We start from the raw sequence: 9,602 nt of genomic DNA, 5'->3' as shown, positions 1-9,602 counted from the left end.
CATACTCCTCCTCCACTTACTCCTCTTCCCCTCACAATCAGCCTTATCCATTTCTTTTCTCTCACTTTAGCTTGTCTCAGTTCCCCTTTCTTTCCTCCCTCAGAGCTCCTTTCCCTCCTTCCCTCCTTAGTCCTCCGACCCTTACATCCTCCCTTCAACCTTTCCCCTCACTAAGTCAGGTCACGTGAGGGGTTTTGTGAGGGGATTACCTCACTGGGACACCGATTAACACTCCTTCCCCTTCCCTCTACTCCGTCCTGACCTCTCTCTCTCTCTCTCTTCCTCTTCCCTCTTTGTCTCTTCCTTGTCATCCTGTAGGTCTCTCTCTCTCTCTCTCTCTCTCTCTCTCTCTCTCTCTCTCTCTCTCTCTCTCTCATCATACAATCATTTCCTTTCCTTTTTACAACTTTTATTTTTCGTTCGTAGAAAATGGAAACATAAAACACTCCACATATACATCAATAAGTCATTTCTTTCCCTCAAATTCGTAAATAAAAGTGAAAATAAGTGGCAACATTTTCATATTCGGCTTTATACTTCAGGAAATAATAATAAATCACTCTTGCTTATTATTAAATGTATAGATTTTATAAGTTGACTGCTCCATAACAGTATTATATTAGAGGGACTGAGAAGGAACGAAGCTTTGAGAAGAGGAAACGGGAGAGGAAGGGAAGACATAGGGAAAAGAATGAAAGAATAGGTGTAGACGGGAAAGAAACGACGCAAGAGGAGAGTGAAAAAATAGATATAGACATGAAAAGAAACGAAAGGGGAAAAGAGTGAAAAAATAGGAATGGACATGAAAAGAAACGCAAGGGGATAAGTGAAAGAATAGGAATAGACATGAAAAGAAACGAAAAGGAAATAAGAAAAAGGTAATCAAGAAAGCACAGAAGACAAGGCTTATCTTAAGAGGAAAATAGGACACATTTTTTGCTTGGTTGAAGAAAAAGTAATATTTGTTTATGGGATCAGAAAATAGATAGGAAAGCAATGGTCCTATTTTGAGGGGAAAGAGGCCGCATTTTTTGGTGGACTAAAGTGAAAAAAGTGATATCTTCTGGAGGAATAGAAAGTAGAGATGATTAATGGTCCTGTTGAGGGGAAAATAGAGAAGGAGGCCCTATTTTTTTTTTTTTTTTTTTACAAGGAAAAAGAGTTCCTACCTATTTTTGGAGGAAACAGAAATTAGAGCAGAAAGCAGAGTTGGTCATATTGTGAAGGGAAAATGGAATAAGAATGTTTCCTTCATGAGGGGAAAAAAAAGGTTCGATTTTAGAGAGGAAGTATCAAGTAGAGAAAGTAGAAATGGTCTAACTCTAAAGAAAAAAAATAGAATAAGAAAATTTTTTAAGAAGGGAAGGAAAAGGTTCAATTTCTGAGAGGCAATATAAACCAGAGGAGAAAGAAGAAATGTTCTAATTTTAAAGGAAACATTGGAGTAAGATCACCTTTCTTTATGCAGGGAAGGAAAGGGTCCTATTTCTGAAGGGGAATAGAAAGTAGAAGGGATCCCATTTTTGGCTGAGGGGAAAAATAGGGAGCCTTATTTTTTGAGGTTACACAAACCCAGCGACGGGAAAATTTGATTCATATCACAATTTGCATAAAGATTGATGATTTGCATATTCATTTTCTTGGTATAATGTTTTTCCGCGATGAGTAGGTCGGCCTAAACTAGAGCTCTCTCTCTCTCTCTCTCTCTCTCTCTCTCTCTCTCTCTCTCTCTCTCTCTCTCATCCCTCTCCACCGAATCCTCCCTCACCCTACCCTTCCCTTCTCTTCCATTCCCAGACGCTCTCTTTCTCCCTTTCTTCTCCCTCCCCCACCACGTGCCTCTCCCTTACTTAAACACCCCCGCCACTCTCCCCACCCCCCTACAGGAGCAGAAGCAGCTGTCCTTGTCACCATCACCACCACCAGCGACCGCCAGCACTTGTCCAGCCATCACCTCACGCTGCGCTGCTCCGCTTTTAAAACAATTCTTCCGCCAGACTTGTGGTAGGAGGGTGGCGGTGTGGCGGCAGCGACGGTGGAAGAAGAGACAAGAGAAAGGGAGGAGGAGGAGGAGGAGGAGGAGGAGGAGGAGGAGGAGGAGGAGGAGGAGGAGGAGGAGGAGAGTGGCCTTTTCAGATACACACGCGTTCTTGTATACATATATACATGCTACATATACATACATGAGTTCGCTTTCCGTTTTCCTCCTCCTCTTCATCTTCATCTTCCTCCTCCTTCTTCTCCTCCTCCTCCTCCTCCTCCTCAACTTCGACCTATTCGTCCCATTCTCTTCAGATTTTGTTTGTTTTTTCTTTCATTTTGTTTTCAATATAACGATGATGATGTAATAATGATAATAATAATAATAATAATAATAATAATAATAATAATAATAATAATAATAATAATAATAACAATGTTGACAAGAAGAAGAAGAAGAAGTAGAAGTAGAAGTAGAAGAAGAAAAGAAGAAGAAGAAGAAGAAGAAGTAGAGAGAAGAAGTAGAAGTAGAAGAAGAAGAAGTAGAAGAAGAAGAAGTAGAGAGAAGAAGAAGAAGTAGAGAGAAGAAGAAGAAGTAGAGAGAGAAGAAAGAAGAAGAAGAAGAAGATGAAGATGAAGATGAAGATGAAGATGAAGATGAAGATGAAGATGAAGATGAAGATGAAGATGAAGATGAAGAAGAAGAAGAAGAAGAAGAAGAAGAAGACGAAGACGAAGACGAAGACGAAGACGAAGACGAAGAAGAAGAAGAAGAAGAAGAAGAAGAAGAAGAAGAAGAAGAAGAAGAAGAAGAAGAAGAAGAAAAGAAAAGAAAAGAAAAGAAGAAAAGAAAAAGAAGAAAAGAATAAGAACAAGAACAAGAAAGAACAGCACGACTACTACTGCTATCCTTACCATCATGACTACTACTACTACTTCACCTACTACTACTACACCTACTACTACTACTACTACTACTACTACTACTACTACTACTACTACTACTACTACTACTACTACTACTACTACTACCACCACCACCACTACCACTACCACTACCACTACTACCACTACCACTACAAACTACCACCACTACAACCACCACTGCTGCACCACTACTGCTACCACCACCACTGCTGCTGCTCACCACTCACTGCTACCACCACTGCTACACCTGCACCACCACCACCACCACCACTACCACCCACCACCACCACCACTACCACTATTTACCACCACCACTACTACTTCTGCTGCTACTACTACTACTACTTCTACTACAGCTACAACTACTACTGCTACTACTACTACTTTAACTACTACTACTACTACTACTACTACTACTACTACCGCTGCTGTATCAGGAATCTAAGAGTGCAAATAATTTACTCCGGCATGAAAGAGACGCGCGTTTCTGGAAAAAAAGAAGAAAAAGAAGAAAAAAGCACACCAATTAGACCAAAGTTTCCGAACTGAATGAGAGATTTGGTAAATAAAGGAAGGAAAAACGCGATGCTTACTGAAAAAAGATCAAACTTATGAATCGTAAAAAATCACGAGGCAATTAAAAAATAAAGTTGGAAAAATAACTAGATCAGTGAGAGAGAGAGAGAGAGAGAGAGAGAGAGAGAGAGAGAATCGCGGGTTTAAGGTCACAGTTTCCAAGATCAATATATAAGTCGATGAGTCCTGGGAGAGAGAGAGAGGCAGACAGCTGGGGTCAGGCAGCCCACACTCCCTCCCTCTCCCATGCCCCTCTCCCACACCACCCATCTACCCACTAACCCCTCCCACCCATCCCTACCTCTTCCTCTACCCTACCATCCTCCTTCCCCTCCATTACTTCCTCTTCCCTTCACCTCTTCCTTTCCTCCACCATCCCAAACTTTTCCTCCACGACTTTTGTTTCTCCTTAAAATTATTCCTCCACTTCTTTCATATCCCTCCTACCTCTCTTTCTCTTTCCTCCCTTCCCTTCCCTTCTCTCCGCTTTCCCTCCATGGAGCTTTCCACATTTTCCCTCCACTTCTGACTTGTTTCCTTAATCTTTTCAAACACGTCATTCCACCTTCCCTAACACAAACATCCTTTTCCATTCCTCTCCCTCTCTCTCTCTCTCTCTTTCCATCCATCTATCCTTCCTTCCATTCTTTTCCCCATTCTATCCATTCCTTCTTTCTTTACCTATCTCCCTCCCCATCCTTCTCTATCCTTCACTATCTTCATACCTCTCCCTCCTTCCTTATCACTCATTCTCCCTTTCTCTCACCCCCTTTCTCTCTCCCCCGCCAAGTGTCAGACAGGAAGGTGTGGCGGAGGCGATAAGGCGGCTCCACACAAGCGCTGCACAGTTCCCGGACGCCAATCACTGCACAATCTTCCCTAATCCCACATCCCTTGATTGGCACGTGTCGCACTCGCCTCCACGCTGCCCCTCGATCGCCAGCCACGCGCCACACGCCCGCTCTGTCTGTCTGTCTGTGTGTGTGTGTGTGTGTGTGTGTGTGTGTGTGTGTGTTTACCTCTGATGCCTCTCCTGTGCGCTCACCACGTGCCTCCAGCGGCTTCCCACGTATATACACGCACATAAACGTACTCACAAGCTCACACACAGGCACGCACGCACGCCTCTATGTTGGTTTCTTCTCATAAAGTAGTAAAACATATCTAGAAATTATCTTTTATTAATATCCAAAGACAGTAGTAGTAGTAGTAATGGTGGTGGTGGTGGTGGTGGTGGTGGTGGTGGTGGTGGTGGTGGTGGTGGTGGTGGTGGTGGTGGTGGTAGTTGTGGTGGTGGTGGTTGTGGTGGTGGTGGTGGTAGTTCTGGTGGCGGTAGTGGTAGTGGTAGTGGTAGTGGTGGTGGTGGTGGTAGTTGTGGTGGCGGTGGTGGTAGTGGTAGTAGAAGTCGCAGTAGTAGCGGTGATCTGAATAAAAATAATAATAATAACAATAACAAGTGAATGATAAAAGTAATAATAATAATAATAATAATAATAATAATAATAATAATAATAATAATAATAATAATAATAATAATAATAATGATAATACAAGACAATATTGTACGCCATTAGTGATCACCTTGAGACATCTTCACCTGTATATCTTTCAGTATATTCCGTATCAATATTCTCATTCCTACACATAATTATACACCTCTCATTCACCTTCTCTCATACACACAATTTTCCTCACTTTCTCCTTTTCCTTTCTTCTATGTATCCTCCTCCTCCTCCTCCTTCCTCTTCCTCTTCCTCTTCCTCCTCTTTATCCTTCTCTTTTCTCCCTTCTTCATCATCACATTCCATATCCACTAACGTTATTGTTTATCTGTTCTCTCTCTCTCTCTCTCTCTCTCTCTCTCTCTCTCTCTCTCTCTCTCTCTCTCTCTCTCTCTCTCCCTTCCTTCCCCCAAGTTCCTATTATCTCTCCCTCTCTTCTCGTCTTCTCTTCAATAACTAAGCAATTTGCCACCCAATCACAACCTCCATCCAATCTGAGAGTTTTATAAAAGGTTTCCCTTCACCTCTCTCTCTCTCTCTCTCTCTCTCTCTCTCTCTCTCTCTCTCTCTCTCTCTCTCTCTCTCTCTACTTGTTTTTCCTCTTTATACTTATTTTTCCCTTCTCATTTCCACTCCTTTTCTTATTTTTTTTTTTTTTATTTCTGCATACTTCCTTATTTTATTTACTTTTTTTTTCTTCTTTAACTGGACTTCCTTTCAAGACTTATTTTTCTTTCTCTTTTCTTTATTTACATTCAACTAAACTATCACTCCAATAATCTTCTTTTTCCTTTTTCTTTTTGTTGTACGCGTGAAAATTTGTCGCCATTCTTCTGTTTTCATGTTCTTCCACACTTACTGATTAGTCTCATTAACAAAATATATCTATACTCTCTCTCTCTCTCTCTCTCTCTCTCTCTCTCTCTCTCTCTCTCTCTCTCTCTCTCTCTCTCTCTCTCTCTCTGTAGATACCATCAGCGAAGGGAGACAGAACTGGAGGAGGAGGAGGAGGAGGAGGAGGAGGAGGGAGGAGGAGGAGGAGGAGGAGGAGGAGGAGGAGGAGGAGGAGGAGGAGGAGGAGGAGGAGGAGGAGGAGGAGGAGGAGGAGGAGGAGGAGAGGAGGAGAGAGGAAGAGATAGAAGGAGGAGGAAGAGGAAGAAGAGGAGGAGAAAGAGGAAGAGGAGGAGGAGAGGAGAGAGGAGGAGAGAGAGAGAGAGAGAGAGAGAGAGAGAGAGAGAGAGAGAGAGAGAGAGAGAGAGAGAGAGAGAGGAGGAGGAGGAGGAGGAGGAGGAGGAGGAGGAGGAGGAGGAGGAGGAGGAAGAAAAGTTGTCATTGTCAAAATTTCGTACGATTTCATCTCTCTCTCTCTCTCTCTCTCTCTCTCTCTCTCTCTCTCTCTCTCTCTCTCTCTCTCTTACTCATTTCCCCATCTCCATATCTCCCTGTTTTTCCTTTTCCCCTTTCCCCCTTTCCCTCACTTCCTTCTCTCCTCCATTCTCCTTTATTTCCCCTTTCTCACCAGCTCCCCTCCCTTCGCTCCTTCCCTGCGGTGATCTCAAACCTGATAACACGGGCATAAATTACATTATCTTCGCTAAACATTTGGAAAATTCAGCCACTAGATGCGCGATTAGGGGGTAGATTACTTAGGAGGGAGGAGGAAAGGGAGGGAGGAACGAGGGGAGGGGGTGACATGAGGGGGAGGAAGGAAAGGAGGGTGGTGACAAGAGGGAGAGGAAGAGGGAAGGGTCGGAAGGCGATAGCAGTGGGAGAGGGAGTGGGTTGATGGGAGAGAGAGAGAGAGAGAGAGAGAGAGAGAGAGAGAGAGAGAGAGAGAAATATTTAACAATCTAACTGTAGAAAGAAAGAATAATAAGGGAAAGGCAGAACAACAAAGAATATCAAAGAAAGTGAATTAAAGAAAATATAAAGAAAATATTTAACTGAAAATTCTTGAAATAGACGCGTGTAAATTAAACAAAAAAGTTAAAGAAAAATTGAAAACCTTGAAGAAAAAGCCACGAACTCGGGTATAAGAGAGAGAGAGAGAGAGAGAGAGAGAGAGAGAGAGAGAGAGAGAGAGAGAGAGAGAGAGAGAGAATCGTGCAAAACTGACAATGTCAACTTCTTCTCCTCCTCCTCCTCCTCCTCCTCCTCCTCCTCCTCCTCCTCCTCCTCCAGTTCTCTCCCCCCTTCATTGATGTCATGGAGAGAGAGAGAGAGAGAGAGAGAGAGAGAGAGAGAGAGAGAGAGAGAGAGAGAGTCGCAGCACAGCCAAGTCCTATCAGTATGGCAATTTTAAGATCGATTTCACATTAAACTTTTGAATAAGCGGGTTTTTAAAGTGTGAGTAATGTCGCCATAAATGAAGATAAGGGCAAAGGGGAGTCAGGGGCAAGATAAAGAAGAGTTAGAGGGAGGCAGTTTATCAAGGGAAGGACCAAGAGGAGGAGGAGGAGGAGGAGGAGGAGCTGGAGGTAACGGGGGCAATGGCAGAAAGGAAGGAAAGGAAGGAAGTGGTGGTGGTAGTTGAGGACGAGACAGGAATGATACATGGCAGACAGACAGAGAGAGAGAGAAAGAGAGAGAGAGAGAGATGGGAAGCAAAAAATAAACACACACACACGGCAGAACACCCATGAGAGAGAGAGAGAGAGAGAGAGAGAGAGAGGGTGATGGCTGGGGAGGAGGGAGGAAAACTACTTAACAAGAGAATCGCTCGTTAAGTGTTGACGGTTCTCACGCCACTAAGGATGTATTGAGAGTGTACACAGCGCGCTATCTCGTCCCTCGCACACGGATTTGTTACTCTCATCCGGTGATCAGGTCGTCGAGGGCTTCATACAATTACAAATACAGCGTTCCTTGTTTACTTGGCAACAATAAGACATTTTCATTGCAGTTCGGTTGCCAGGAAAGATTACTACTCTTATTCTGAAACACTGAACCTCATTATGAGCCAAACTATGAAACACTTGAACCTTATTATGAAACACTTAATCTCACTATGAAACACTGAACCTCATTATGAACACTGAACCAAGCTATGAAACACTTGAACCTCATTATGAAGCACTTGAACCTCACTATGAAACTTTGCACTTCACTATCAATTGGTAAAAACTGCAAATTGTACAGTTCAGTTTTTTTCCCCGTTTCAATATCTACTGTCAGTCTTCAAAACCATATGACACGACTATATGTGATAATGATATAAATTATCACTATTGTAATTAAAACAACCTTGAAAAGTCCCACTATACTTTCACTAGAACCATGAATACACCCTTAAAACCACCAATCTTTTACTAGCATTGTTAGCCTTTCCACTGGTATTTGCCACATGTTTCCCTAATCACTAGCCATCCTGAGGCATCACTTCATGTTCTACAGCCACCTTTAAACACTGCGTTGTAAAATCAAACACTTTTCACGTACAACCTCCTATTACAAAGCTCACGCATAAACAAAGGAAAGAAAGAGATGGGATAGCACTGTACCTGATGTCGATGAGGTGGTGGTGGTGGCGGCAGGTGGTGATGGTGATGGTGGTGGTGGTGGTGGCGACGAAGGGTGGGTGGTGGGTCATTTAAGGCACAGCACAGGTTTCAATTCAAGATTCCCCGTTCTTTCATGGCTTATTTGTCTCACTGTCCCGTATAAGCCACCACGCCAGCGCCTGCCACACCAGCACCGTGGAGGCAACGCTGCGACACTGCCCGGCCTGCTGGAGGGAAGGGAAGACGTGAAGCTTCGAATCAAAACTCACATTCTTTATTCTTAGGGGACACATCAGTAATAAGGAATAGATTTAAACATACTTTCATTTATTCTTTCGATTAAATGTTCAATAAAATATGAATACACCAAAAAAGAATGAAGTTAAGAGGAAATTATCTAACCATCATAAGGAACAGAACTAATACGCCAAACCCATTAAAGAAATAAGTGTACATTGATAGAACTAAACCAAAATATCTCACTATTCTTAATCACAAACTTACTCAAACCTATAAAGAGAAAGGAAAAATTAAACAGACATCATTCGCGCATCTGAAACACTTGTTGGCAGTAATGAATGTTGTGACGTGGAAGGAGAAGCAGTGAAGTGACAGACAGACAGACTGACAGACAGACATGGAGGTGTATCACTTCGCTCAGAGTTGACATGAAGGTTCACTGTTGAAATATATTAATCATTGGTCCTGTGTGTGTGTGTGTGTGTGTGTGTGTGTGTGTGTGTGTGTGTGTGTGTGTTTCGATCTAATTACTGACAGCGACCGCCTATCACCATCAACACCACCACTCCACCACCCCTTCCTCTTACAACTAACATCACCACCACCACCACCACCACCACTAACACCACCATCAACCACCATCTTAGTGTTTATCCCTAATCAACACCACTAACTATAATTTCTTTCCTCTCTAGCATCACTCACCACCACCCTTATCACTGTTCCTAACCTTCCATCACCACCCAGAGTCATCATCACTTCCTCTTCCTCCTATCTTTATCACCACCACTCACCACCATCCCCAAATGCACATCACGTCTACCACATCTACTACTACTACTACTACTACTACTACTACTACTACTACTACTACTAC

General features: G+C 42.9%; 1 long non-coding RNA gene across 6 annotated transcripts in view; it reads right to left on the bottom strand.

The window, feature by feature from the left end:
• Positions 1–4,860: 4,860 nt before the first annotated feature.
• The window catches only part of LOC123503090, a 14,636-nt gene continuing 9,894 nt past the window's right edge, over positions 4,861–9,602 (bottom strand). For 3 of the 6 annotated variants that reach the window (XR_006674321.1, XR_006674319.1, XR_006674324.1), the window contains 2 exons: positions 8,486–8,712; positions 4,861–4,907 (listed from right to left, as the gene is read on the bottom strand). This is a non-coding gene — a long non-coding RNA (uncharacterized LOC123503090). The remainder of the gene's footprint in view (positions 4,908–8,485; positions 8,713–9,602) is intronic. The other 3 variants (XR_006674320.1, XR_006674322.1, XR_006674323.1) reach the window with 1 other exon arrangement.

The sequence above is a fragment of the Portunus trituberculatus genome, chromosome 13 (assembly GCF_017591435.1).
Source record: "Portunus trituberculatus isolate SZX2019 chromosome 13, ASM1759143v1, whole genome shotgun sequence".
Classification (NCBI taxonomy): Eukaryota; Metazoa; Arthropoda; class Malacostraca; order Decapoda; family Portunidae; genus Portunus; species Portunus trituberculatus.
This window is presented reverse-complemented; position numbering and strand designations above follow the sequence as displayed.